This window comes from Euphorbia lathyris, chromosome 1 (genome assembly GCF_963576675.1).
Source record: "Euphorbia lathyris chromosome 1, ddEupLath1.1, whole genome shotgun sequence".
In the NCBI taxonomy this organism is placed as follows: Eukaryota; Viridiplantae; Streptophyta; class Magnoliopsida; order Malpighiales; family Euphorbiaceae; genus Euphorbia; species Euphorbia lathyris.
In genome coordinates, this window is record NC_088910.1 from 131918293 (window position 1) to 131940955 (window position 22663).

Sequence of the window (22663 nt, forward strand, 5' to 3'; positions counted from 1 at the left end):
TGGTGAAAAAAAAATTAAATAATTAAAAAATGCACGTTGCAAAAAAGTTTGGGCCCGCCTCGAAAACGTGCACGCCATGGTGAAAAAAAAATTAAATAATTAAAAAATGCACGTTGCAAAAAAGTTTGGGGGTGCAACACGAGGACTTCCGAAGAGGTCACCCATCTTAGTACTACTCTCGCCCAAGCACGTTTAACTTCGGAGTTCTGATGGGATCCGGTGCATTAGTGCTGGTATGATCGCACCCGTCATCCCATGCAAAAACTAAGCATATATTCCATACTGGGCGCCCCTTTCTCCCGTATGCTCATCCTTCACGTGCATGCACAAGCCCCCGGACCCCAAACACTGACCCCCGCCTCGAAAACATGCACGCCATGGTGAAAAAAAAAATTAAATAATTATAAAATGCACGTTGCAAAAAAGTTTGGGGGTGCAACATGAGGACTTCCGAAGAGGTCACCCATCTTAGTACTACTCTCGCCCAAGCACGTTTAACTTCGGAGTTCTGATGGGATCCGGTGCATTAGTGCTGGTATGATCGCACCTGTCATCCCATGCAAAAACTAAGCATATATTCCATACTGGGCGCCCCTTTCTCCCGTATGCTCATCCTTCACGTGCATGCACAAGCCCCCGGACCCCAAACACTGACCCCCGCCTCGAAAACATGCACGCCATGGTGAAAAAAAAAATTAAATAATTAAAAAATGCACGTTGCAAAAAAGTTTGGGGGTGCAACACGAGGACTTCCCAAGAGGTCAACCATCTTAGTACTACTCTCGCCCAAGCACGTTTAACTTCGGAGTTCTGATGGGATCCGGTGCATTAGTGCTGGTATGATCGCACCCGTCATCACATGCAAAAACTAAGCATATATTCCATACTGGGCGCCCCTTTCTCCCGTATGCTCATCCTTCACGTGCATGCACAAGCCCCCGGACCCCAAACACTGACCCCCGCCTCGAAAACGTGCACGCCATGGTGAAAAAAATTAAATAATTAAAAAATGCACGTTGCAAAAAAGTTTGGGCCCGCCTCGAAAACGTGCACGCCATGGTGAAAAAAAATTAAATAATTAAAAAATGCACGTTGCAAAAAAGTTTAGGGGTGCAACACGAGGACTTCCCAAGAGGTCACCCATCTTAGTACTACTCTCGCCCAAGCACGTTTAACTTCGGAGTTCTGATGGGATCCGGTGCATTAGTGCTGGTATGATCGCACCCGTCATCCCATGCAAAAACTAAGCATATATTCCATACTGGGCGCCCCTTTCTCCCGTATGCTCATCCTTCACGTGCATGCACAAGCCCCCGGACCCCAAACACTGACCCCCGCCTCGAAAACGTGCACGCCATGGTGAAAAAAAAATTAAATAATTAAAAAATGCACGTTGCAAAAAAGTTTGGGCCCGCCTCGAAAACGTGCACGCCATGGTGAAAAAAAAATTAAATAATTAAAAAATGCACGTTGCAAAAAAGTTTGGGGGTGCAACACGAGGACTTCCGAAGAGGTCACCCATCTTAGTACTACTCTCGCCCAAGCACGTTTAACTTCGGGGTTCTGATGGGATCCGGTGCATTAGTGCTGGTATGATCGCACCCGTCATCCCATGCAAAAACTAAGCATATATTCCATACTGGGCGCCCCTTTCTCCCGTATGCTCATCCTTCACGTGCATGCACAAGCCCCCGGACCCCAAACACTGACCCCCGCCTCGAAAACGTGCACGCCATGGTGAAAAAAAAATTAAATAATTAAAAAATGCACGTTGCAAAAAAGTTTAGGGGTGCAACACGAGGACTTCCCAAGAGGTCACCCATCTTAGTACTACTCTCGCCCAAGCACGTTTAACTTCGGAGTTCTGATGGGATCCGGTGCATTAGTGCTAGTATGATCGCACCCGTCATCCCATGCAAAAACTAAGCATATATTCCATACTGGGCGCCCCTTTCTCCCGTATGCTCATCCTTCACGTGCATGCACAAGCCCCCGGACCCCAAACACTGACCCCCGCCTCGAAAACGTGCACGCCATGGTGAAAAAAAAATTAAATAATTAAAAAATGCACGTTGCAAAAAAGTTTGGGCCCGCCTCGAAAACGTGCACGCCATGGTGAAAAAAAAATTAAATAATTAAAAAATGCACGTTGCAAAAAAGTTTGGGGGTGCAACACGAGGACTTCCCAAGAGGTCAACCATCTTAGTACTACTCTCGCCCAAGCACGTTTAACTTCGGAGTTCTGATGGGATCCGGTGCATTAGTGCTGGTATGATCGCACCCGTCATCACATGCAAAAACTAAGCATATATTCCATACTGGGCGCCCCTTTCTCCCGTATGCTCATCCTTCACGTGCATGCACAAGCCCCCGGACCCCAAACACTGACCCCCGCCTCGAAAACGTGCACGCCATGGTGAAAAAAAAATTAAATAATTAAAAAATGCACGTTGCAAAAAAGTTTGGGCCCGCCTCGAAAACGTGCACGCCATGGTGAAAAAAAAATTAAATAATTAAAAAATGCACGTTGCAAAAAAGTTTGGGGGTGCAACACGAGGACTTCCCAAGAGGTCACCCATCTTAGTACTACTCTCGCCCAAGCACGTTTAACTTCGGAGTTCTGATGGGATCCGGTGCATTAGTGCTGGTATGATCGCACGCGTCATCCCATGCAAAAACTAAGCATATATTCCATACTGGGCGCCCCTTTCTCCCGTATGCTCATCCTTCACGTGCATGCACAAGCCCCCGGACCCCAAACACTGACCCCCGCCTCGAAAACATGCACGCCATGGTGAAAAAAAAAATTAAATAATTAAAAAATGCACGTTGCAAAAAAGTTTGGGGGTGCAACACGAGGACTTCCCAAGAGGTCACCCATCTTAGTACTACTCTCGCCCAAGCACGTTTAACTTCGGAGTTCTGATGGGATCCGGTGCATTAGTGCTGGTATGATCGCACCCGTCATCACATGCAAAAACTAAGCATATATTCCATACTGGGCGCCCCTTTCTCCCGTATGCTCATCCTTCACGTGCATGCACAAGCCCCCGGACCCCAAACACTGACCCCCGCCTCGAAAACGTGCACGCCATGGTGAAAAAAAATTAAATAATTAAAAAATGCACGTTATAAAAAAGTTTAGGGGTGCAACACGAGGACTTCCCAAGAGGTCACCCATCTTAGTACTACTCTCGCCCAAGCACGTTTAACTTCGGAGTTCTGATGGGATCCGGTGCATTAGTGCTGGTATGATCGCACCCGTCATCCCATGCAAAAACTAAGCATATATTCCATACTGGGCGCCCCTTTCTCCCGTATGCTCATCCTTCACGTGCATGCACAAGCCCCCGGACCCCAAACACTGACCCCTGCCTCGAAAACGTGCACGCCATGGTGAAAAAAAAATTAAATAATTAAAAAATGCACGTTGCAAAAAAGTTTGGGCCCGCCTCGAAAACGTGCACGCCATGGTGAAAAAAAAATTAAATAATTAAAAAATGCACGTTGCAAAAAAGTTTGGGGGTGCAACACGAGGACTTCCGAAGAGGTCACCCATCTTAGTACTACTCTCGCCCAAGCACGTTTAACTTCGGAGTTCTGATGGGATCCGGTGCATTAGTGCTGGTATGATCGCACCCGTCATCCCATGCAAAAACTAAGCATATATTCCATACTGGGCGCCCCTTTCTCCCGTATGCTCATCCTTCACGTGCATGCACAAGCCCCCGGACCCCAAACACTGACCCCCGCCTCGAAAACATGCACGCCATGGTGAAAAAAAAAAATTAAATAATTAAAAAATGCACGTTGCAAAAAAGTTTGGGGGTGCAACACGAGGACTTCCGAAGAGGTCACCCATCTTAGTACTACTCTCGCCCAAGCACGTTTAACTTCGGAGTTCTGATGGGATCCGGTGCATTAGTGCTGGTATGATCGCACCCGTCATCCCATGCAAAAACTAAGCATATATTCCATACTGGGCGCCCCTTTCTCCCGTATGCTCATCCTTCACGTGCATGCACAAGCCCCCGGACCCCAAACACTGACCCCCGCCTCGAAAACATGCACGCCATGGTGAAAAAAAAAATTAAATAATTAAAAAATGCACGTTGCAAAAAATTTTGGGGGTGCAACACGAGGACTTCCCAAGAGGTCAACCATCTTAGTACTACTCTCGCCCAAGCACGTTTAACTTCGGAGTTCTGATGGGATCCGGTGCATTAGTGCTGGTATGATCGCACCCGTCATCACATGCAAAAACTAAGCATATATTCCATACTGGGCGCCCCTTTCTCCCGTATGCTCATCCTTCACGTGCATGCACAAGCCCCCGGACCCCAAACACTGACCCCCGCCTCGAAAACGTGCACGCCATGGTGAAAAAAAATTAAATAATTAAAAAATGCACGTTGCAAAAAAGTTTGGGCCCGCCTCGAAAACGTGCACGCCATGGTGAAAAAACTAAGCATATATTCCATACTGGGCGCCCCTTTCTCCCGTATGCTCATCCTTCACGTGCATGCACAAGCCCCCGGACCCCAAACACTGACCCCCGCCTCGAAAACGTGCACGCCATGGTGAAAAAAAATTAAATAATTAAAAAATGCACGTTGCAAAAAAGTTTGGGCCCGCCTCGAAAACGTGCACGCCATGGTGAAAAAAAAATTAAATAATTAAAAAATGCACGTTGCAAAAAAGTTTAGGGGTGCAACACGAGGACTTCCCAAGAGGTCACCCATCTTAGTACTACTCTCGCCCAAGCACGTTTAACTTCGGAGTTCTGATGGGATCCGGTGCATTAGTGCTGGTATGATCGCACCCGTCATCCCATGCAAAAACTAAGCATATATTCCATACTGGGCGCCCCTTTCTCCCGTATGCTCATCCTTCACGTGCATGCACAAGCCCCCGGACCCCAAACACTGACCCCCGCCTCGAAAACGTGCACGCCATGGTGAAAAAAAAATTAAATAATTAAAAAATGCACGTTGCAAAAAAGTTTGGGCCCGCCTCGAAAACGTGCACGCCATGGTGAAAAAAAATTAAATAATTAAAAAATGCACGTTGCAAAAAAGTTTGGGGGTGCAACACGAGGACTTCCGAAGAGGTCACCCATCTTAGTACTACTCTCGCCCAAGCACGTTTAACTTCGGGGTTCTGATGGGATCCGGTGCATTAGTGCTGGTATGATCGCACCCGTCATCCCATGCAAAAACTAAGCATATATTCCATACTGGGCGCCCCTTTCTCCCGTATGCTCATCCTTCACGTGCATGCACAAGCCCCCGGACCCCAAACACTGACCCCCGCCTCGAAAACATGCACGCCATGGTGAAAAAAAAATTAAATAATTAAAAAATGCACGTTGCAAAAAAGTTTGGGGGTGCAACACGAGGACTTCCCAAGAGGTCAACCATCTTAGTACTACTCTCGCCCAAGCACGTTTAACTTCGGAGTTCTGATGGGATCCGGTGCATTAGTGCTGGTATGATCGCACCCGTCATCACATGCAAAAACTAAGCATATATTCCATACTGGGCGCCCCTTTCTCCCGTATGCTCATCCTTCACGTGCATGCACAAGCCCCCGGACCCCAAACACTGACCCCCGCCTCGAAAACGTGCACGCCATGGTGAAAAAAAAAAATTAAATAATTAAAAAATGCACGTTGCAAAAAAGTTTGGGCCCGCCTCGAAAACGTGCACGCCATGGTGAAAAAAAAATTAAATAATTAAAAAATGCACGTTGCAAAAAAGTTTAGGGGTGCAACACGAGGACTTCCCAAGAGGTCACCCATCTTAGTACTACTCTCGCCCAAGCACGTTTAACTTCGGAGTTCTGATGGGATCCGGTGCATTAGTGCTGGTATGATCGCACCCGTCATCCCATGCAAAAACTAAGCATATATTCCATACTGGGCGGCCCTTTCTCCCGTATGCTCATCCTTCACGTGCATGCACAAGCCCCCGGACCCCAAACACTGACCCCCGCCTCGAAAACGTGCACGCCATGGTGAAAAAAAAATTAAATAATTAAAAAATGCACGTTGCAAAAAAGTTTGGGCCCGCCTCGAAAACGTGCACGCCATGGTGAAAAAAAAATTAAATAATTAAAAAATGCACGTTGCAAAAAAGTTTGGGGGTGCAACACGAGGACTTCCCAAGAGGTCACCCATCTTAGTACTACTCTCGCCCAAGCACGTTTAACTTCGGAGTTCTGATGGGATCCGGTGCATTAGTGCTGGTATGATCGCACCCGTCATCCCATGCAAAAACTAAGCATATATTCCATACTGGGCGCCCCTTTCTCCCGTATGCTCATCCTTCACGTGCATGCACAAGCCCCCGGACCCCAAACACTGACCCCCGCCTCGAAAACATGCACGCCATGGTGTAAAAAAAAATTAAATAATTAAAAAATGCACGTTGCAAAAAAGTTTGGGGGTGCAACACGAGGACTTCCCAAGAGGTCAACCATCTTAGTACTACTCTCGCCCAAGCACGTTTAACTTCGGAGTTCTGATGGGATCCGGTGCATTAGTGCTGGTATGATCGCACCCGTCATCACATGCAAAAACTAAGCATATATTCCATACTGGGCGCCCCTTTCTCCCGTATGCTCATCCTTCACGTGCATGCACAAGCCCCCGGACCCCAAACACTGACCCCCGCCTCGAAAACATGCACGCCATGGTGAAAAAAAAAATTAAATAATTAAAAAATGCACGTTGCAAAAAAGTTTGGGGGTGCAACACGAGGACTTCCCAAGAGGTCAACCATCTTAGTACTACTCTCGCCCAAGCACGTTTAACTTCGGAGTTCTGATGGGATCCGGTGCATTAGTGCTGGTATGATCGCACCCGTCATCACATGCAAAAACTAAGCATATATTCCATACTGGGCGCCCCTTTCTCCCGTATGCTCATCCTTCACGTGCATGCACAAGCCCCCGGACCCCAAACACTGACCCCCGCCTCGAAAACGTGCACGCCATGGTGAAAAAAAAAATTAAATAATTAAAAAATGCACGTTGCAAAAAAGTTTGGGCCCGCCTCGAAAACGTGCACGCCATGGTGAAAAAAAAATTAAATAATTAAAAAATGCACGTTGCAAAAAAGTTTAGGGGTGCAACACGAGGACTTCCCAAGAGGTCACCCATCTTAGTACTACTCTCGCCCAAGCACGTTTAACTTCGGAGTTCTGATGGGATCCGGTGCATTAGTGCTGGTATGATCGCACCCGTCATCCCATGCAAAAACTAAGCATATATTCCATACTGGGCGCCCCTTTCTCCCGTATGCTCATCCTTCACGTGCATGCACAAGCCCCCGGACCCCAAACACTGACCCCCGCCTCGAAAACGTGCACGCCATGGTGAAAAAAAAATTAAATAATTAAAAAATGCACGTTGCAAAAAAGTTTGGGCCCGCCTCGAAAACGTGCACGCCATGGTGAAAAAAAATTAAATAATTAAAAAATGCACGTTGCAAAAAAGTTTGGGCCCGCCTCGAAAACGTGCACGCCATGGTGAAAAAAAAATTAAATAATTAAAAAATGCACGTTGCAAAAAAGCTTGGGGGTGCAACACGAGGACTTCCGAAGAGGTCACCCATCTTAGTACTACTCTCGCCCAAGCACGTTTAACTTCGGGGTTCTGATGGGATCCGGTGCATTAGTGCTGGTATGATCGCACCCGTCATCCCATGCAAAAACTAAGCATATATTCCATACTGGGCGCCCCTTTCTCCCGTATGCTCATCCTTCACGTGCATGCACAAGCCCCCGGACCCCAAACACTGACCCCCGCCTCGAAAACATGCACGCCATGGTGAAAAAAAAATTAAATAATTAAAAAATGCACGTTGCAAAAAAGTTTGGGGGTGCAACACGAGGACTTCCCAAGAGGTCAACCATCTTAGTACTACTCTCGCCCAAGCACGTTTAACTTCGGAGTTCTGATGGGATCCGGTGCATTAGTGCTGGTATGATCGCACCCGTCATCACATGCAAAAACTAAGCATATATTCCATACTGGGCGCCCCTTTCTCCCGTATGCTCATCCTTCACGTGCATGCACAAGCCCCCGGACCCCAAACACTGACCCCCGCCTCGAAAACGTGCACGCCATGGTGAAAAAAAAAATTAAATAATTAAAAAATGCACGTTGCAAAAAAGTTTGGGCCCGCCTCGAAAACGTGCACGCCATGGTGAAAAAAAAATTAAATAATTAAAAAATGCACGTTGCAAAAAAGTTTAGGGGTGCAACACGAGGACTTCCCAAGAGGTCACCCATCTTAGTACTACTCTCGCCCAAGCACGTTTAACTTCGGAGTTCTGATGGGATCCGGTGCATTAGTGCTGGTATGATCGCACCCGTCATCACATGCAAAAACTAAGCATATATTCCATACTGGGCGCCCCTTTCTCCCGTATGCTCATCCTTCACGTGCATGCACAAGCCCCCGGACCCCAAACACTGACCCCCGCCTCGAAAACGTGCACGCCATGGTGAAAAAAAAAATTAAATAATTAAAAAATGCACGTTGCAAAAAAGTTTGGGCCCGCCTCGAAAACGTGCACGCCATGGTGAAAAAAAAATTAAATAATTAAAAAATGCACGTTGCAAAAAAGTTTAGGGGTGCAACACGAGGACTTCCCAAGAGGTCACCCATCTTAGTACTACTCTCGCCCAAGCACGTTTAACTTCGGAGTTCTGATGGGATCCGGTGCATTAGTGCTGGTATGATCGCACCCGTCATCCCATGCAAAAACTAAGCATATATTCCATACTGGGCGGCCCTTTCTCCCGTATGCTCATCCTTCACGTGCATGCACAAGCCCCCGGACCCCAAACACTGACCCCCGCCTCGAAAACGTGCACGCCATGGTGAAAAAAAAATTAAATAATTAAAAAATGCACGTTGCAAAAAAGTTTGGGCCCGCCTCGAAAACGTGCACGCCATGGTGAAAAAAAAATTAAATAATTAAAAAATGCACGTTGCAAAAAAGTTTGGGGGTGCAACACGAGGACTTCCCAAGAGGTCACCCATCTTAGTACTACTCTCGCCCAAGCACGTTTAACTTCGGAGTTCTGATGGGATCCGGTGCATTAGTGCTGGTATGATCGCACCCGTCATCCCATGCAAAAACTAAGCATATATTCCATACTGGGCGCCCCTTTCTCCCGTATGCTCATCCTTCACGTGCATGCACAAGCCCCCGGACCCCAAACACTGACCCCCGCCTCGAAAACATGCACGCCATGGTGTAAAAAAAAATTAAATAATTAAAAAATGCACGTTGCAAAAAAGTTTGGGGGTGCAACACGAGGACTTCCCAAGAGGTCAACCATCTTAGTACTACTCTCGCCCAAGCACGTTTAACTTCGGAGTTCTGATGGGATCCGGTGCATTAGTGCTGGTATGATCGCACCCGTCATCACATGCAAAAACTAAGCATATATTCCATACTGGGCGCCCCTTTCTCCCGTATGCTCATCCTTCACGTGCATGCACAAGCCCCCGGACCCCAAACACTGACCCCCGCCTCGAAAACATGCACGCCATGGTGAAAAAAAAAATTAAATAATTAAAAAATGCACGTTGCAAAAAAGTTTGGGGGTGCAACACGAGGACTTCCCAAGAGGTCAACCATCTTAGTACTACTCTCGCCCAAGCACGTTTAACTTCGGAGTTCTGATGGGATCCGGTGCATTAGTGCTGGTATGATCGCACCCGTCATCACATGCAAAAACTAAGCATATATTCCATACTGGGCGCCCCTTTCTCCCGTATGCTCATCCTTCACGTGCATGCACAAGCCCCCGGACCCCAAACACTGACCCCCGCCTCGAAAACGTGCACGCCATGGTGAAAAAAAAAATTAAATAATTAAAAAATGCACGTTGCAAAAAAGTTTGGGCCCGCCTCGAAAACGTGCACGCCATGGTGAAAAAAAAATTAAATAATTAAAAAATGCACGTTGCAAAAAAGTTTAGGGGTGCAACACGAGGACTTCCCAAGAGGTCACCCATCTTAGTACTACTCTCGCCCAAGCACGTTTAACTTCGGAGTTCTGATGGGATCCGGTGCATTAGTGCTGGTATGATCGCACCCGTCATCCCATGCAAAAACTAAGCATATATTCCATACTGGGCGCCCCTTTCTCCCGTATGCTCATCCTTCACGTGCATGCACAAGCCCCCGGACCCCAAACACTGACCCCCGCCTCGAAAACGTGCACGCCATGGTGAAAAAAAATTAAATAATTAAAAAATGCACGTTGCAAAAAAGTTTGGGCCCGCCTCGAAAACGTGCACGCCATGGTGAAAAAAAATTAAATAATTAAAAAATGCACGTTGCAAAAAAGTTTGGGGGTGCAACACGAGGACTTCCGAAGAGGTCACCCATCTTAGTACTACTCTCGCCCAAGCACGTTTAACTTCGGGGTTCTGATGGGATCCGGTGCATTAGTGCTGGTATGATCGCACCCGTCATCCCATGCAAAAACTAAGCATATATTCCATACTGGGCGCCCCTTTCTCCCGTATGCTCATCCTTCACGTGCATGCACAAGCCCCCGGACCCCAAACACTGACCCCCGCCTCGAAAACATGCACGCCATGGTGAAAAAAAAATTAAATAATTAAAAAATGCACGTTGCAAAAAAGTTTGGGGGTGCAACACGAGGACTTCCCAAGAGGTCAACCATCTTAGTACTACTCTCGCCCAAGCACGTTTAACTTCGGAGTTCTGATGGGATCCGGTGCATTAGTGCTGGTATGATCGCACCCGTCATCACATGCAAAAACTAAGCATATATTCCATACTGGGCGCCCCTTTCTCCCGTATGCTCATCCTTCACGTGCATGCACAAGCCCCCGGACCCCAAACACTGACCCCCGCCTCGAAAACGTGCACGCCATGGTGAAAAAAAAAATTAAATAATTAAAAAATGCACGTTGCAAAAAAGTTTGGGCCCGCCTCGAAAACGTGCACGCCATGGTGAAAAAAAAATTAAATAATTAAAAAATGCACGTTGCAAAAAAGTTTAGGGGTGCAACACGAGGACTTCCCAAGAGGTCACCCATCTTAGTACTACTCTCGCCCAAGCACGTTTAACTTCGGAGTTCTGATGGGATCCGGTGCATTAGTGCTGGTATGATCGCACCCGTCATCCCATGCAAAAACTAAGCATATATTCCATACTGGGCGGCCCTTTCTCCCGTATGCTCATCCTTCACGTGCATGCACAAGCCCCCGGACCCCAAACACTGACCCCCGCCTCGAAAACGTGCACGCCATGGTGAAAAAAAAATTAAATAATTAAAAAATGCACGTTGCAAAAAAGTTTGGGCCCGCCTCGAAAACGTGCACGCCATGGTGAAAAAAAAATTAAATAATTAAAAAATGCACGTTGCAAAAAAGTTTGGGGGTGCAACACGAGGACTTCCCAAGAGGTCACCCATCTTAGTACTACTCTCGCCCAAGCACGTTTAACTTCGGAGTTCTGATGGGATCCGGTGCATTAGTGCTGGTATGATCGCACCCGTCATCCCATGCAAAAACTAAGCATATATTCCATACTGGGCGCCCCTTTCTCCCGTATGCTCATCCTTCACGTGCATGCACAAGCCCCCGGACCCCAAACACTGACCCCCGCCTCGAAAACATGCACGCCATGGTGTAAAAAAAAATTAAATAATTAAAAAATGCACGTTGCAAAAAAGTTTGGGGGTGCAACACGAGGACTTCCCAAGAGGTCAACCATCTTAGTACTACTCTCGCCCAAGCACGTTTAACTTCGGAGTTCTGATGGGATCCGGTGCATTAGTGCTGGTATGATCGCACCCGTCATCACATGCAAAAACTAAGCATATATTCCATACTGGGCGCCCCTTTCTCCCGTATGCTCATCCTTCACGTGCATGCACAAGCCCCCGGACCCCAAACACTGACCCCCGCCTCGAAAACATGCACGCCATGGTGAAAAAAAAAATTAAATAATTAAAAAATGCACGTTGCAAAAAAGTTTGGGGGTGCAACACGAGGACTTCCCAAGAGGTCAACCATCTTAGTACTACTCTCGCCCAAGCACGTTTAACTTCGGAGTTCTGATGGGATCCGGTGCATTAGTGCTGGTATGATCGCACCCGTCATCACATGCAAAAACTAAGCATATATTCCATACTGGGCGCCCCTTTCTCCCGTATGCTCATCCTTCACGTGCATGCACAAGCCCCCGGACCCCAAACACTGACCCCCGCCTCGAAAACGTGCACGCCATGGTGAAAAAAAAATTAAATAATTAAAAAATGCACGTTGCAAAAAAGTTTGGGCCCGCCTCGAAAACGTGCACGCCATGGTGAAAAAAAAATTAAATAATTAAAAAATGCACGTTGCAGAAAAGTTTAGGGGTGCAACACGAGGACTTCCCAAGAGGTCACCCATCTTAGTACTACTCTCGCCCAAGCACGTTTAACTTCGGAGTTCTGATGGGATCCGGTGCATTAGTGCTGGTATGATCGCACCCGTCATCCCATGCAAAAACTAAGCATATATTCCATACTGGGCGCCCCTTTCTCCCGTATGCTCATCCTTCACGTGCATGCACAAGCCCCCGGACCCCAAACACTGACCCCCGCCTCGAAAACATGCACGCCATGGTGTAAAAAAAAATTAAATAATTAAAAAATGCACGTTGCAAAAAAGTTTGGGGGTGCAACACGAGGACTTCCCAAGAGGTCAACCATCTTAGTACTACTCTCGCCCAAGCACGTTTAACTTCGGAGTTCTGATGGGATCCGGTGCATTAGTGCTGGTATGATCGCACCCGTCATCCCATGCAAAAACTAAGCATATATTCCATACTGGGCGCCCCTTTCTCCCGTATGCTCATCCTTCACGTGCATGCACAAGCCCCCGGACCCCAAACACTGACCCCCGCCTCGAAAACATGCACGCCATGGTGAAAAAAAAATTAAATAATTAAAAAATGCACGTTGCAAAAAAGTTTGGGGGTGCAACACGAGGACTTCCCAAGAGGTCAACCATCTTAGTACTACTCTCGCCCAAGCACGTTTAACTTCGGAGTTCTGATGGGATCCGGTGCATTAGTGCTGGTATGATCGCACCCGTCATCACATGCAAAAACTAAGCATATATTCCATACTGGGCGCCCCTTTCTCCCGTATGCTCATCCTTCACGTGCATGCACAAGCCCCCGGACCCCAAACACTGACCCCCGCCTCGAAAACGTGCACGCCATGGTGAAAAAAAATTAAATAATTAAAAAATGCACGTTGCAAAAAAGTTTAGGGGTGCAACACGAGGACTTCCCAAGAGGTCACCCATCTTAGTACTACTCTCGCCCAAGCACGTTTAACTTCGGAGTTCTGATGGGATCCGGTGCATTAGTGCTGGTATGATCGCACCCGTCATCCCATGCAAAAACTAAGCATATATTCCATACTGGGCGCCCCTTTCTCCCGTATGCTCATCCTTCACGTGCATGCACAAGCCCCCGGACCCCAAACACTGACCCCCGCCTCGAAAACGTGCACGCCATGGTGAAAAAAAAATTAAATAATTAAAAAATGCACGTTGCAAAAAAGTTTGGGGGTGCAACACGAGGACTTCCCAAGAGGTCACCCATCTTAGTACTACTCTCGCCCAAACACGTTTAACTTCGGAGTTCTGATGGGATCCGGTGCATTAGTGCTGGTATGATCGCACCCGTCATCCCATGCAAAAACTAAGCATATATTCCATACTGGGCGCCCCTTTCTCCCGTATGCTCATCCTTCACGTGCATGCACAAGCCCCCGGACCCCAAACACTGACCCCCGCCTCGAAAACGTGCACGCCATGGTGAAAAAAAATTAAATAATTAAAAAATGCACGTTGCAAAAAAGTTTGGGCCCGCCTCGAAAACGTGCACGCCATGGTGAAAAAAAATTAAATAATTAAAAAATGCACGTTGCAAAAAAGTTTAGGGGTGCAACACGAGGACTTCCCAAGAGGTCACCCATCTTAGTACTACTCTCGCCCAAGCACGTTTAACTTCGGAGTTCTGATGGGATCCGGTGCATTAGTGCTGGTATGATCGCACCCGTCATCCCATGCAAAAACTAAGCATATATTCCATACTGGGCGCCCCTTTCTCCCGTATGCTCATCCTTCACGTGCATGCACAAGCCCCCGGACCCCAAACACTGACCCCCGCCTCGAAAACGTGCACGCCATGGTGAAAAAAAAATTAAATAATTAAAAAATGCACGTTGCAAAAAAGTTTGGGCCCGCCTCGAAAACGTGCACGCCATGGTGAAAAAAAAATTAAATAATTAAAAAATGCACGTTGCAAAAAAGTTTGGGGGTGCAACACGAGGACTTCCCAAGAGGTCAACCATCTTAGTACTACTCTCGCCCAAGCAAGTTTAACTTCGGAGTTCTGATGGGATCCGGTGCATTAGTGCTGGTATGATCGCACCCGTCATCACATGCAAAAACTAAGCATATATTCCATACTGGGCGCCCCTTTCTCCCGTATGCTCATCCTTCACGTGCATGCACAAGCCCCCGGACCCCAAACACTGACCCCCGCCTCGAAAACGTGCACGCCATGGTGAAAAAAAAATTAAATAATTAAAAAATGCACGTTGCAAAAAAGTTTGGGCCCGCCTCGAAAACGTGCACGCCATGGTGAAAAAAAAATTAAATAATTAAAAAATGCACGTTGCAAAAAAGTTTGGGGGTGCAACACGAGGACTTCCCAAGAGGTCACCCATCTTAGTACTACTCTCGCCCAAGCACGTTTAACTTCGGAGTTCTGATGGGATCCGGTGCATTAGTGCTGGTATGATCGCACGCGTCATCCCATGCAAAAACTAAGCATATATTCCATACTGGGCGCCCCTTTCTCCCGTATGCTCATCCTTCACGTGCATGCACAAGCCCCCGGACCCCAAACACTGACCCCCGCCTCGAAAACATGCACGCCATGGTGAAAAAAAAAATTAAATAATTAAAAAATGCACGTTGCAAAAAAGTTTGGGGGTGCAACACGAGGACTTCCCAAGAGGTCACCCATCTTAGTACTACTCTCGCCCAAGCACGTTTAACTTCGGAGTTCTGATGGGATCCGGTGCATTAGTGCTGGTATGATCGCACCCGTCATCACATGCAAAAACTAAGCATATATTCCATACTGGGCGCCCCTTTCTCCCGTATGCTCATCCTTCACGTGCATGCACAAGCCCCCGGACCCCAAACACTGACCCCCGCCTCGAAAACGTGCACGCCATGGTGAAAAAAAATTAAATAATTAAAAAATGCACGTTATAAAAAAGTTTAGGGGTGCAACACGAGGACTTCCCAAGAGGTCACCCATCTTAGTACTACTCTCGCCCAAGCACGTTTAACTTCGGAGTTCTGATGGGATCCGGTGCATTAGTGCTGGTATGATCGCACCCGTCATCCCATGCAAAAACTAAGCATATATTCCATACTGGGCGCCCCTTTCTCCCGTATGCTCATCCTTCACGTGCATGCACAAGCCCCCGGACCCCAAACACTGACCCCTGCCTCGAAAACGTGCACGCCATGGTGAAAAAAAAATTAAATAATTAAAAAATGCACGTTGCAAAAAAGTTTGGGCCCGCCTCGAAAACGTGCACGCCATGGTGAAAAAAAATTAAATAATTAAAAAATGCACGTTGCAAAAAAGTTTGGGGGTGCAACACGAGGACTTCCGAAGAGGTCACCCATCTTAGTACTACTCTCGCCCAAGCACGTTTAACTTCGGAGTTCTGATGGGATCCGGTGCATTAGTGCTGGTATGATCGCACCCGTCATCCCATGCAAAAACTAAGCATATATTCCATACTGGGCGCCCCTTTCTCCTGTATGCTCATCCTTCACGTGCATGCACAAGCCCCCGGACCCCAAACACTGACCCCCGCCTCGAAAACATGCACGCCATGGTGAAAAAAAAAATTAAATAATTAAAAAATGCACGTTGCAAAAAAGTTTGGGGGTGCAACACGAGGACTTCCGAAGAGGTCACCCATCTTAGTACTACTCTCGCCCAAGCACGTTTAACTTCGGAGTTCTGATGGGATCCGGTGCATTAGTGCTGGTATGATCGCACCCGTCATCCCATGCAAAAACTAAGCATATATTCCATACTGGGCGCCCCTTTCTCCCGTATGCTCATCCTTCACGTGCATGCACAAGCCCCCGGACCCCAAACACTGACCCCCGCCTCGAAAACATGCACGCCATGGTGAAAAAAAAAATTAAATAATTAAAAAATGCACGTTGCAAAAAAGTTTGGGGGTGCAACACGAGGACTTCCCAAGAGGTCAACCATCTTAGTACTACTCTCGCCCAAGCACGTTTAACTTCGGAGTTCTGATGGGATCCGGTGCATTAGTGCTGGTATGATCGCACCCGTCATCACATGCAAAAACTAAGCATATATTCCATACTGGGCGCCCCTTTCTCCCGTATGCTCATCCTTCACGTGCATGCACAAGCCCCCGGACCCCAAACACTGACCCCCGCCTCGAAAACGTGCACGCCATGGTGAAAAAAAATTAAATAATTAAAAAATGCACGTTGCAAAAAAGTTTGGGCCCGCCTCGAAAACGTGCACGCCATGGTGAAAAAACTAAGCATATATTCCATACTGGGCGCCCCTTTCTCCCGTATGCTTATCCTTCACGTGCATGCACAAGCCCCCGGACCCCAAACACTGACCCCCGCCTCGAAAACGTGCACGCCATGGTGAAAAAAAATTAAATAATTAAAAAATGCACGTTGCAAAAAAGTTTGGGCCCGCCTCGAAAACGTGCACGCCATGGTGAAAAAAAAATTAAATAATTAAAAAATGCACGTTGCAAAAAAGTTTAGGGGTGCAACACGAGGACTTCCCAAGAGGTCACCCATCTTAGTACTACTCTCGCCCAAGCACGTTTGACTTCGGAGTTCTGATGGGATCCGGTGCATTAGTGCTGGTATGATCGCACCCGTCATCCCATGCAAAAACTAAGCATATATTCCATACTGGGCGCCCCTTTCTCCCGTATGCTCATCCTTCACGTGCATGCACAAGCCCCCGGACCCCAAACACTGACCCCCGCCTCGAAAACGTGCACGCCATGGTGAAAAAAAAATTAAATAATTAAAAAATGCACGTTGCAAAAAAGTTTGGGCCCGCCTCGAAAACGTGCACGCCATGGTGAAAAAAAATTAAATAATTAAAAAATGCACGTTGCAAAAAAGTTTGGGGGTGCAACACGAGGACTTCCGAAGAGGTCACCCATCTTAGTACTACTCTCGCCCAAGCACGTTTAACTTCGGGGTTCTGATGGGATCCGGTGCATTAGTGCTGGTATGATCGCACCCGTCATCCCATGCAAAAACTAAGCATATATTCCATACTGGGCGCCCCTTTCTCCCGTATGCTCATCCTTCACGTGCATGCACAAGCCCCCGGACCCCAAACACTGACCCCCGCCTCGAAAACATGCACGCCATGGTGAAAAAAAAATTAAATAATTAAAAAATGCACGTTGCAAAAAAGTTTGGGGGTGCAACACGAGGACTTCCCAAGAGGTCAACCATCTTAGTACTACTCTCGCCCAAGCACGTTTAACTTCGGAGTTCTGATGGGATCCGGTGCATTAGTGCTGGTATGATCGCACCCGTCATCACATGCAAAAACTAAGCATATATTCCATACTGGGCGCCCCTTTCTCCCGTATGCTCATCCTTCACGTGCATGCACAAGCCCCCGGACCCCAAACACTGACCCCCGCCTCGAAAACGTGCACGCCATGGTGAAAAAAAAAATTAAATAATTAAAAAATGCACGTTGCAAAAAAGTTTGGGCCCGCCTCGAAAACGTGCACGCCATGGTGAAAAAAAAATTAAATAATTAAAAAATGCACGTTGCAAAAAAGTTTAGGGGTGCAACACGAGGACTTCCCAAGAGGTCACCCATCTTAGTACTACTCTCGCCCAAGCACGTTTAACTTCGGAGTTCTGATGGGATCCGGTGCATTAGTGCTGGTATGATCGCACCCGTCATCCCATGCAAAAACTAAGCATATATTCCATACTGGGCGGCCCTTTCTCCCGTATGCTCATCCTTCACGTGCATGCACAAGCCCCCGGACCCCAAACACTGACCCCCGCCTCGAAAACGTGCACGCCATGGTGAAAAAAAAATTAAATAATTAAAAAATGCACGTTGCAAAAAAGTTTGGGCCCGCCTCGAAAACGTGCACGCCATGGTGAAAAAAAAATTAAATAATTAAAAAATGCACGTTGCAAAAAAGTTTGGGGGTGCAACACGAGGACTTCCCAAGAGGTCACCCATCTTAGTACTACTCTCGCCCAAGCACGTTTAACTTCGGAGTTCTGATGGGATCCGGTGCATTAGTGCTGGTATGATCGCACCCGTCATCCCATGCAAAAACTAAGCATATATTCCATACTGGGCGCCCCTTTCTCCCGTATGCTCATCCTTCACGTGCATGCACAAGCCCCCGGACCCCAAACACTGACCCCCGCCTCGAAAACATGCACGCCATGGTGTAAAAAAAAATTAAATAATTAAAAAATGCACGTTGCAAAAAAGTTTGGGGGTGCAACACGAGGACTTCCCAAGAGGTCAACCATCTTAGTACTACTCTCGCCCAAGCACGTTTAACTTCGGAGTTCTGATGGGATCCGGTGCATTAGTGCTGGTATGATCGCACCCGTCATCACATGCAAAAACTAAGCATATATTCCATACTGGGCGCCCCTTTCTCCCGTATGCTCATCCTTCACGTGCATGCACAAGCCCCCGGACCCCAAACACTGACCCCCGCCTCGAAAACATGCACGCCATGGTGAAAAAAAAAATTAAATAATTAAAAAATGCACGTTGCAAAAAAGTTTGGGGGTGCAACACGAGGACTTCCCAAGAGGTCAACCATCTTAGTACTACTCTCGCCCAAGCACGTTTAACTTCGGAGTTCTGATGGGATCCGGTGCATTAGTGCTGGTATGATCGCACCCGTCATCCCATGCAAAAACTAAGCATATATTCCATACTGGGCGCCCCTTTCTCCCGTATGCTCATCCTTCACGTGCATGCACAAGCCCCCGGACCCCAAACACTGACCCCCGCCTCGAAAACGTGCACGCCATGGTGAAAAAAAAATTAAATAATTAAAAAATGCACGTTGCAAAAAAGTTTGGGCCCGCCTCGAAAACGTGCACGCCATGGTGAAAAAAAATTAAATAATTAAAAAATGCACGTTGCAAAAAAGTTTGGGGGTGCAACACGAGGACTTCCGAAGAGGTCACCCATCTTAGTACTACTCTCGCCCAAGCACGTTTAACTTCGGGGTTCTGATGGGATCCGGTGCATTAGTGCTGGTATGATCGCACCCGTCATCCCATGCAAAAACTAAGCATATATTCCATACTGGGCGCCCCTTTCTCCCGTATGCTCATCCTTCACGTGCATGCACAAGCCCCCGGACCCCAAACACTGACCCCCGCCTCGAAAACATGCACGCCATGGTGAAAAAAAAATTAAATAATTAAAAAATGCACGTTGCAAAAAAGTTTGGGGGTGCAACACGAGGACTTCCCAAGAGGTCAACCATCTTAGTACTACTCTCGCCCAAGCACGTTTAACTTCGGAGTTCTGATGGGATCCGGTGCATTAGTGCTGGTATGATCGCACCCGTCATCACATGCAAAAACTAAGCATATATTCCATACTGGGCGCCCCTTTCTCCCGTATGCTCATCCTTCACGTGCATGCACAAGCCCCCGGACCCCAAACACTGACCCCCGCCTCGAAAACGTGCACGCCATGGTGAAAAAAAAAATTAAATAATTAAAAAATGCACGTTGCAAAAAAGTTTGGGCCCGCCTCGAAAACGTGCACGCCATGGTGAAAAAAAAATTAAATAATTAAAAAATGCACGTTGCAAAAAAGTTTAGGGGTGCAACACGAGGACTTCCCAAGAGGTCACCCATCTTAGTACTACTCTCGCCCAAGCACGTTTAACTTCGGAGTTCTGATGGGATCCGGTGCATTAGTGCTGGTATGATCGCACCCGTCATCCCATGCAAAAACTAAGCATATATTCCATACTGGGCGGCCCTTTCTCCCGTATGCTCATCCTTCACGTGCATGCACAAGCCCCCGGACCCCAAACACTGACCCCCGCCTCGAAAACGTGCACGCCATGGTGAAAAAAAAATTAAATAATTAAAAAATGCACGTTGCAAAAAAGTTTGGGCCCGCCTCGAAAACGTGCACGCCATGGTGAAAAAAAAATTAAATAATTAAAAAATGCACGTTGCAAAAAAGTTTGGGGGTGCAACACGAGGACTTCCCAAGAGGTCACCCATCTTAGTACTACTCTCGCCCAAGCACGTTTAACTTCGGAGTTCTGATGGGATCCGGTGCATTAGTGCTGGTATGATCGCACCCGTCATCCCATGCAAAAACTAAGCATATATTCCATACTGGGCGCCCCTTTCTCCCGTATGCTCATCCTTCACGTGCATGCACAAGCCCCCGGACCCCAAACACTGACCCCCGCCTCGAAAACATGCACGCCATGGTGTAAAAAAAAATTAAATAATTAAAAAATGCACGTTGCAAAAAAGTTTGGGGGTGCAACACGAGGACTTCCCAAGAGGTCAACCATCTTAGTACTACTCTCGCCCAAGCACGTTTAACTTCGGAGTTCTGATGGGATCCGGTGCATTAGTGCTGGTATGATCGCACCCGTCATCACATGCAAAAACTAAGCATATATTCCATACTGGGCGCCCCTTTCTCCCGTATGCTCATCCTTCACGTGCATGCACAAGCCCCCGGACCCCAAACACTGACCCCCGCCTCGAAAACATGCACGCCATGGTGAAAAAAAAAATTAAATAATTAAAAAATGCACGTTGCAAAAAAGTTTGGGGGTGCAACACGAGGACTTCCCAAGAGGTCAACCATCTTAGTACTACTCTCGCCCAAGCACGTTTAACTTCGGAGTTCTGATGGGATCCGGTGCATTAGTGCTGGTATGATCGCACCCGTCATCACATGCAAAAACTAAGCATATATTCCATACTGGGCGCCCCTTTCTCCCGTATGCTCATCCTTCACGTGCATGCACAAGCCCCCGGACCCCAAACACTGACCCCCGCCTCGAAAACGTGCACGCCATGGTGAAAAAAAAAATTAAATAATTAAAAAATGCACGTTGCAAAAAAGTTTGGGCCCGCCTCGAAAACGTGCACGCCATGGTGAAAAAAAAATTAAATAATTAAAAAATGCACGTTGCAGAAAAGTTTAGGGGTGCAACACGAGGACTTCCCAAGAGGTCACCCATCTTAGTACTACTCTCGCCCAAGCACGTTTAACTTCGGAGTTCTGATGGGATCCGGTGCATTAGTGCTGGTATGATCGCACCCGTCATCCCATGCAAAAACTAAGCATATATTCCATACTGGGCGGCCCTTTCTCCCGTATGCTCATCCTTCACGTGCATGCACAAGCCCCCGGACCCCAAACACTGACCCCCGCCTCGAAAACGTGCACGCCATGGTGAAAAAAAAATTAAATAATTAAAAAATGCACGTTGCAAAAAAGTTTGGGCCCGCCTCGAAAACGTGCACGCCATGGTGAAAAAAAAATTAAATAATTAAAAAATGCACGTTGCAAAAAAGTTTAGGGGTGCAACACGAGGACTTCCCAAGAGGTCACCCATCTTAGTACTACTCTCGCCCAAGCACGTTTAACTTCGGAGTTCTGATGGGATCCGGTGCATTAGTGCTGGTATGATCGCACCCGTCATCCCATGCAAAAACTAAGCATATATTCCATACTGGGCGCCCCTTTCTCCCGTATGCTCATCCTTCACGTGCATGCACAAGCCCCCGGACCCCAAACACTGACCCCCGCCTCGAAAACGTGCACGCCATGGTGAAAAAAAAATTAAATAATTAAAAAATGCACGTTGCAAAAAAGTTTGGGCCCGCCTCGAAAACGTGCACGCCATGGTGAAAAAAAAATTAAATAATTAAAAAATGCACGTTGCAAAAAAGTTTAGGGGTGCAACACGAGGACTTCCCAAGAGGTCACCCATCTTAGTACTACTCTCGCCCAAGCACGTTTAACTTCGGAGTTCTGATGGGATCCGGTGCATTAGTGCTGGTATGATCGCACCCGTCATCCCATGCAAAAACTAAGCATATATTCCATACTGGGCGGCCCTTTCTCCCGTATGCTCATCCTTCACGTGCATGCACAAGCCCCCGGACCCCAAACACTGACCCCCGCCTCGAAAACGTGCACGCCATGGTGAAAAAAAAATTAAATAATTAAAAAATGCACGTTGCAAAAAAGTTTGGGCCCGCCTCGAAAACGTGCACGCCATGGTGAAAAAAAAATTAAATAATTAAAAAATGCACGTTGCAAAAAAGTTTGGGGGTGCAACACGAGGACTTCCCAAGAGGTCACCCATCTTAGTACTACTCTCGCCCAAGCACGTTTAACTTCGGAGTTCTGATGGGATCCGGTGCATTAGTGCTGGTATGATCGCACCCGTCATCCCATGCAAAAACTAAGCATATATTCCATACTGGGCG

General features: G+C 47.3%; 65 non-coding genes across 65 annotated transcripts; all 65 read right to left on the minus strand.

Moving 5' to 3' along the window:
• Window positions 1-128: 128 nt before the first annotated feature.
• On the minus strand, window positions 129-247 carry LOC136213047 (5S ribosomal RNA). Its single transcript, XR_010680179.1, has one exon. It is a non-coding gene; the product is annotated as a 5S ribosomal RNA (ribosomal RNA).
• Window positions 248-430: 183 nt separating this feature from the next.
• LOC136215433 (5S ribosomal RNA) lies at window positions 431-549 on the minus strand. Its single transcript, XR_010682473.1, has one exon. It is a non-coding gene; the product is annotated as a 5S ribosomal RNA (ribosomal RNA).
• Window positions 550-732: 183 nt separating this feature from the next.
• LOC136212659 (5S ribosomal RNA) lies at window positions 733-851 on the minus strand. Its single transcript, XR_010679805.1, has one exon. It is a non-coding gene; the product is annotated as a 5S ribosomal RNA (ribosomal RNA).
• A 256-nt stretch (window positions 852-1107) lies between these two features.
• Window positions 1108-1226, minus strand: LOC136213287 (5S ribosomal RNA). The gene has a single exon (XR_010680407.1). It is a non-coding gene; the product is annotated as a 5S ribosomal RNA (ribosomal RNA).
• A 259-nt stretch (window positions 1227-1485) lies between these two features.
• LOC136214984 (5S ribosomal RNA) lies at window positions 1486-1604 on the minus strand. Its single transcript, XR_010682043.1, has one exon. It is a non-coding gene; the product is annotated as a 5S ribosomal RNA (ribosomal RNA).
• Window positions 1605-1786: 182 nt separating this feature from the next.
• Window positions 1787-1905, minus strand: LOC136212339 (5S ribosomal RNA). Its single transcript, XR_010679501.1, has one exon. It is a non-coding gene; the product is annotated as a 5S ribosomal RNA (ribosomal RNA).
• A 259-nt stretch (window positions 1906-2164) lies between these two features.
• Window positions 2165-2283, minus strand: LOC136212660 (5S ribosomal RNA). The gene has a single exon (XR_010679806.1). It is a non-coding gene; the product is annotated as a 5S ribosomal RNA (ribosomal RNA).
• Window positions 2284-2542: 259 nt separating this feature from the next.
• On the minus strand, window positions 2543-2661 carry LOC136213322 (5S ribosomal RNA). The gene has a single exon (XR_010680439.1). It is a non-coding gene; the product is annotated as a 5S ribosomal RNA (ribosomal RNA).
• A 183-nt stretch (window positions 2662-2844) lies between these two features.
• On the minus strand, window positions 2845-2963 carry LOC136213299 (5S ribosomal RNA). The gene has a single exon (XR_010680418.1). It is a non-coding gene; the product is annotated as a 5S ribosomal RNA (ribosomal RNA).
• A 181-nt stretch (window positions 2964-3144) lies between these two features.
• On the minus strand, window positions 3145-3263 carry LOC136213311 (5S ribosomal RNA). The gene has a single exon (XR_010680429.1). It is a non-coding gene; the product is annotated as a 5S ribosomal RNA (ribosomal RNA).
• A 259-nt stretch (window positions 3264-3522) lies between these two features.
• LOC136213048 (5S ribosomal RNA) lies at window positions 3523-3641 on the minus strand. Its single transcript, XR_010680180.1, has one exon. It is a non-coding gene; the product is annotated as a 5S ribosomal RNA (ribosomal RNA).
• A 184-nt stretch (window positions 3642-3825) lies between these two features.
• On the minus strand, window positions 3826-3944 carry LOC136213050 (5S ribosomal RNA). The gene has a single exon (XR_010680182.1). It is a non-coding gene; the product is annotated as a 5S ribosomal RNA (ribosomal RNA).
• A 183-nt stretch (window positions 3945-4127) lies between these two features.
• LOC136212663 (5S ribosomal RNA) lies at window positions 4128-4246 on the minus strand. The gene has a single exon (XR_010679808.1). It is a non-coding gene; the product is annotated as a 5S ribosomal RNA (ribosomal RNA).
• A 459-nt stretch (window positions 4247-4705) lies between these two features.
• LOC136213323 (5S ribosomal RNA) lies at window positions 4706-4824 on the minus strand. Its single transcript, XR_010680440.1, has one exon. It is a non-coding gene; the product is annotated as a 5S ribosomal RNA (ribosomal RNA).
• A 258-nt stretch (window positions 4825-5082) lies between these two features.
• On the minus strand, window positions 5083-5201 carry LOC136214986 (5S ribosomal RNA). Its single transcript, XR_010682044.1, has one exon. It is a non-coding gene; the product is annotated as a 5S ribosomal RNA (ribosomal RNA).
• A 182-nt stretch (window positions 5202-5383) lies between these two features.
• Window positions 5384-5502, minus strand: LOC136212664 (5S ribosomal RNA). The gene has a single exon (XR_010679809.1). It is a non-coding gene; the product is annotated as a 5S ribosomal RNA (ribosomal RNA).
• Window positions 5503-5763: 261 nt separating this feature from the next.
• LOC136213334 (5S ribosomal RNA) lies at window positions 5764-5882 on the minus strand. Its single transcript, XR_010680451.1, has one exon. It is a non-coding gene; the product is annotated as a 5S ribosomal RNA (ribosomal RNA).
• A 259-nt stretch (window positions 5883-6141) lies between these two features.
• Window positions 6142-6260, minus strand: LOC136213346 (5S ribosomal RNA). The gene has a single exon (XR_010680462.1). It is a non-coding gene; the product is annotated as a 5S ribosomal RNA (ribosomal RNA).
• Window positions 6261-6443: 183 nt separating this feature from the next.
• LOC136212665 (5S ribosomal RNA) lies at window positions 6444-6562 on the minus strand. The gene has a single exon (XR_010679810.1). It is a non-coding gene; the product is annotated as a 5S ribosomal RNA (ribosomal RNA).
• Window positions 6563-6745: 183 nt separating this feature from the next.
• LOC136212666 (5S ribosomal RNA) lies at window positions 6746-6864 on the minus strand. The gene has a single exon (XR_010679811.1). It is a non-coding gene; the product is annotated as a 5S ribosomal RNA (ribosomal RNA).
• Window positions 6865-7124: 260 nt separating this feature from the next.
• Window positions 7125-7243, minus strand: LOC136213359 (5S ribosomal RNA). Its single transcript, XR_010680475.1, has one exon. It is a non-coding gene; the product is annotated as a 5S ribosomal RNA (ribosomal RNA).
• A 335-nt stretch (window positions 7244-7578) lies between these two features.
• Window positions 7579-7697, minus strand: LOC136214987 (5S ribosomal RNA). Its single transcript, XR_010682045.1, has one exon. It is a non-coding gene; the product is annotated as a 5S ribosomal RNA (ribosomal RNA).
• A 182-nt stretch (window positions 7698-7879) lies between these two features.
• On the minus strand, window positions 7880-7998 carry LOC136212667 (5S ribosomal RNA). The gene has a single exon (XR_010679812.1). It is a non-coding gene; the product is annotated as a 5S ribosomal RNA (ribosomal RNA).
• A 260-nt stretch (window positions 7999-8258) lies between these two features.
• On the minus strand, window positions 8259-8377 carry LOC136213371 (5S ribosomal RNA). Its single transcript, XR_010680487.1, has one exon. It is a non-coding gene; the product is annotated as a 5S ribosomal RNA (ribosomal RNA).
• A 260-nt stretch (window positions 8378-8637) lies between these two features.
• LOC136213383 (5S ribosomal RNA) lies at window positions 8638-8756 on the minus strand. The gene has a single exon (XR_010680498.1). It is a non-coding gene; the product is annotated as a 5S ribosomal RNA (ribosomal RNA).
• A 259-nt stretch (window positions 8757-9015) lies between these two features.
• LOC136213395 (5S ribosomal RNA) lies at window positions 9016-9134 on the minus strand. Its single transcript, XR_010680509.1, has one exon. It is a non-coding gene; the product is annotated as a 5S ribosomal RNA (ribosomal RNA).
• Window positions 9135-9317: 183 nt separating this feature from the next.
• On the minus strand, window positions 9318-9436 carry LOC136212668 (5S ribosomal RNA). The gene has a single exon (XR_010679813.1). It is a non-coding gene; the product is annotated as a 5S ribosomal RNA (ribosomal RNA).
• Window positions 9437-9619: 183 nt separating this feature from the next.
• LOC136212669 (5S ribosomal RNA) lies at window positions 9620-9738 on the minus strand. The gene has a single exon (XR_010679814.1). It is a non-coding gene; the product is annotated as a 5S ribosomal RNA (ribosomal RNA).
• Window positions 9739-9998: 260 nt separating this feature from the next.
• On the minus strand, window positions 9999-10117 carry LOC136213406 (5S ribosomal RNA). The gene has a single exon (XR_010680520.1). It is a non-coding gene; the product is annotated as a 5S ribosomal RNA (ribosomal RNA).
• Window positions 10118-10374: 257 nt separating this feature from the next.
• LOC136214988 (5S ribosomal RNA) lies at window positions 10375-10493 on the minus strand. Its single transcript, XR_010682046.1, has one exon. It is a non-coding gene; the product is annotated as a 5S ribosomal RNA (ribosomal RNA).
• Window positions 10494-10675: 182 nt separating this feature from the next.
• LOC136212670 (5S ribosomal RNA) lies at window positions 10676-10794 on the minus strand. Its single transcript, XR_010679815.1, has one exon. It is a non-coding gene; the product is annotated as a 5S ribosomal RNA (ribosomal RNA).
• A 260-nt stretch (window positions 10795-11054) lies between these two features.
• Window positions 11055-11173, minus strand: LOC136213418 (5S ribosomal RNA). Its single transcript, XR_010680531.1, has one exon. It is a non-coding gene; the product is annotated as a 5S ribosomal RNA (ribosomal RNA).
• Window positions 11174-11432: 259 nt separating this feature from the next.
• On the minus strand, window positions 11433-11551 carry LOC136213430 (5S ribosomal RNA). The gene has a single exon (XR_010680542.1). It is a non-coding gene; the product is annotated as a 5S ribosomal RNA (ribosomal RNA).
• Window positions 11552-11734: 183 nt separating this feature from the next.
• On the minus strand, window positions 11735-11853 carry LOC136212671 (5S ribosomal RNA). Its single transcript, XR_010679816.1, has one exon. It is a non-coding gene; the product is annotated as a 5S ribosomal RNA (ribosomal RNA).
• Window positions 11854-12036: 183 nt separating this feature from the next.
• On the minus strand, window positions 12037-12155 carry LOC136212672 (5S ribosomal RNA). Its single transcript, XR_010679817.1, has one exon. It is a non-coding gene; the product is annotated as a 5S ribosomal RNA (ribosomal RNA).
• Window positions 12156-12414: 259 nt separating this feature from the next.
• On the minus strand, window positions 12415-12533 carry LOC136213443 (5S ribosomal RNA). The gene has a single exon (XR_010680553.1). It is a non-coding gene; the product is annotated as a 5S ribosomal RNA (ribosomal RNA).
• A 183-nt stretch (window positions 12534-12716) lies between these two features.
• Window positions 12717-12835, minus strand: LOC136212674 (5S ribosomal RNA). Its single transcript, XR_010679819.1, has one exon. It is a non-coding gene; the product is annotated as a 5S ribosomal RNA (ribosomal RNA).
• Window positions 12836-13017: 182 nt separating this feature from the next.
• LOC136212675 (5S ribosomal RNA) lies at window positions 13018-13136 on the minus strand. Its single transcript, XR_010679820.1, has one exon. It is a non-coding gene; the product is annotated as a 5S ribosomal RNA (ribosomal RNA).
• A 181-nt stretch (window positions 13137-13317) lies between these two features.
• LOC136213454 (5S ribosomal RNA) lies at window positions 13318-13436 on the minus strand. The gene has a single exon (XR_010680564.1). It is a non-coding gene; the product is annotated as a 5S ribosomal RNA (ribosomal RNA).
• Window positions 13437-13618: 182 nt separating this feature from the next.
• On the minus strand, window positions 13619-13737 carry LOC136212422 (5S ribosomal RNA). Its single transcript, XR_010679580.1, has one exon. It is a non-coding gene; the product is annotated as a 5S ribosomal RNA (ribosomal RNA).
• Window positions 13738-13994: 257 nt separating this feature from the next.
• Window positions 13995-14113, minus strand: LOC136213466 (5S ribosomal RNA). Its single transcript, XR_010680575.1, has one exon. It is a non-coding gene; the product is annotated as a 5S ribosomal RNA (ribosomal RNA).
• Window positions 14114-14372: 259 nt separating this feature from the next.
• Window positions 14373-14491, minus strand: LOC136214794 (5S ribosomal RNA). Its single transcript, XR_010681865.1, has one exon. It is a non-coding gene; the product is annotated as a 5S ribosomal RNA (ribosomal RNA).
• A 259-nt stretch (window positions 14492-14750) lies between these two features.
• LOC136213324 (5S ribosomal RNA) lies at window positions 14751-14869 on the minus strand. Its single transcript, XR_010680441.1, has one exon. It is a non-coding gene; the product is annotated as a 5S ribosomal RNA (ribosomal RNA).
• Window positions 14870-15052: 183 nt separating this feature from the next.
• Window positions 15053-15171, minus strand: LOC136213479 (5S ribosomal RNA). The gene has a single exon (XR_010680587.1). It is a non-coding gene; the product is annotated as a 5S ribosomal RNA (ribosomal RNA).
• A 181-nt stretch (window positions 15172-15352) lies between these two features.
• On the minus strand, window positions 15353-15471 carry LOC136213490 (5S ribosomal RNA). Its single transcript, XR_010680598.1, has one exon. It is a non-coding gene; the product is annotated as a 5S ribosomal RNA (ribosomal RNA).
• Window positions 15472-15729: 258 nt separating this feature from the next.
• On the minus strand, window positions 15730-15848 carry LOC136213051 (5S ribosomal RNA). The gene has a single exon (XR_010680183.1). It is a non-coding gene; the product is annotated as a 5S ribosomal RNA (ribosomal RNA).
• Window positions 15849-16031: 183 nt separating this feature from the next.
• On the minus strand, window positions 16032-16150 carry LOC136213052 (5S ribosomal RNA). The gene has a single exon (XR_010680184.1). It is a non-coding gene; the product is annotated as a 5S ribosomal RNA (ribosomal RNA).
• A 183-nt stretch (window positions 16151-16333) lies between these two features.
• On the minus strand, window positions 16334-16452 carry LOC136212676 (5S ribosomal RNA). Its single transcript, XR_010679821.1, has one exon. It is a non-coding gene; the product is annotated as a 5S ribosomal RNA (ribosomal RNA).
• A 459-nt stretch (window positions 16453-16911) lies between these two features.
• LOC136212156 (5S ribosomal RNA) lies at window positions 16912-17030 on the minus strand. The gene has a single exon (XR_010679328.1). It is a non-coding gene; the product is annotated as a 5S ribosomal RNA (ribosomal RNA).
• Window positions 17031-17288: 258 nt separating this feature from the next.
• On the minus strand, window positions 17289-17407 carry LOC136214989 (5S ribosomal RNA). Its single transcript, XR_010682047.1, has one exon. It is a non-coding gene; the product is annotated as a 5S ribosomal RNA (ribosomal RNA).
• Window positions 17408-17589: 182 nt separating this feature from the next.
• LOC136212678 (5S ribosomal RNA) lies at window positions 17590-17708 on the minus strand. Its single transcript, XR_010679822.1, has one exon. It is a non-coding gene; the product is annotated as a 5S ribosomal RNA (ribosomal RNA).
• A 260-nt stretch (window positions 17709-17968) lies between these two features.
• LOC136213502 (5S ribosomal RNA) lies at window positions 17969-18087 on the minus strand. Its single transcript, XR_010680609.1, has one exon. It is a non-coding gene; the product is annotated as a 5S ribosomal RNA (ribosomal RNA).
• A 259-nt stretch (window positions 18088-18346) lies between these two features.
• On the minus strand, window positions 18347-18465 carry LOC136213513 (5S ribosomal RNA). Its single transcript, XR_010680620.1, has one exon. It is a non-coding gene; the product is annotated as a 5S ribosomal RNA (ribosomal RNA).
• Window positions 18466-18648: 183 nt separating this feature from the next.
• On the minus strand, window positions 18649-18767 carry LOC136212679 (5S ribosomal RNA). The gene has a single exon (XR_010679823.1). It is a non-coding gene; the product is annotated as a 5S ribosomal RNA (ribosomal RNA).
• Window positions 18768-18950: 183 nt separating this feature from the next.
• Window positions 18951-19069, minus strand: LOC136212680 (5S ribosomal RNA). Its single transcript, XR_010679824.1, has one exon. It is a non-coding gene; the product is annotated as a 5S ribosomal RNA (ribosomal RNA).
• Window positions 19070-19327: 258 nt separating this feature from the next.
• On the minus strand, window positions 19328-19446 carry LOC136214990 (5S ribosomal RNA). The gene has a single exon (XR_010682048.1). It is a non-coding gene; the product is annotated as a 5S ribosomal RNA (ribosomal RNA).
• A 182-nt stretch (window positions 19447-19628) lies between these two features.
• On the minus strand, window positions 19629-19747 carry LOC136212681 (5S ribosomal RNA). Its single transcript, XR_010679825.1, has one exon. It is a non-coding gene; the product is annotated as a 5S ribosomal RNA (ribosomal RNA).
• Window positions 19748-20007: 260 nt separating this feature from the next.
• LOC136213525 (5S ribosomal RNA) lies at window positions 20008-20126 on the minus strand. Its single transcript, XR_010680631.1, has one exon. It is a non-coding gene; the product is annotated as a 5S ribosomal RNA (ribosomal RNA).
• A 259-nt stretch (window positions 20127-20385) lies between these two features.
• LOC136213538 (5S ribosomal RNA) lies at window positions 20386-20504 on the minus strand. The gene has a single exon (XR_010680643.1). It is a non-coding gene; the product is annotated as a 5S ribosomal RNA (ribosomal RNA).
• Window positions 20505-20687: 183 nt separating this feature from the next.
• LOC136212682 (5S ribosomal RNA) lies at window positions 20688-20806 on the minus strand. The gene has a single exon (XR_010679826.1). It is a non-coding gene; the product is annotated as a 5S ribosomal RNA (ribosomal RNA).
• Window positions 20807-20989: 183 nt separating this feature from the next.
• LOC136212683 (5S ribosomal RNA) lies at window positions 20990-21108 on the minus strand. The gene has a single exon (XR_010679827.1). It is a non-coding gene; the product is annotated as a 5S ribosomal RNA (ribosomal RNA).
• A 260-nt stretch (window positions 21109-21368) lies between these two features.
• LOC136213550 (5S ribosomal RNA) lies at window positions 21369-21487 on the minus strand. Its single transcript, XR_010680654.1, has one exon. It is a non-coding gene; the product is annotated as a 5S ribosomal RNA (ribosomal RNA).
• A 259-nt stretch (window positions 21488-21746) lies between these two features.
• On the minus strand, window positions 21747-21865 carry LOC136213561 (5S ribosomal RNA). The gene has a single exon (XR_010680665.1). It is a non-coding gene; the product is annotated as a 5S ribosomal RNA (ribosomal RNA).
• A 259-nt stretch (window positions 21866-22124) lies between these two features.
• LOC136213573 (5S ribosomal RNA) lies at window positions 22125-22243 on the minus strand. Its single transcript, XR_010680676.1, has one exon. It is a non-coding gene; the product is annotated as a 5S ribosomal RNA (ribosomal RNA).
• Window positions 22244-22502: 259 nt separating this feature from the next.
• On the minus strand, window positions 22503-22621 carry LOC136213585 (5S ribosomal RNA). Its single transcript, XR_010680687.1, has one exon. It is a non-coding gene; the product is annotated as a 5S ribosomal RNA (ribosomal RNA).
• Window positions 22622-22663: the final 42 nt, after the last annotated feature.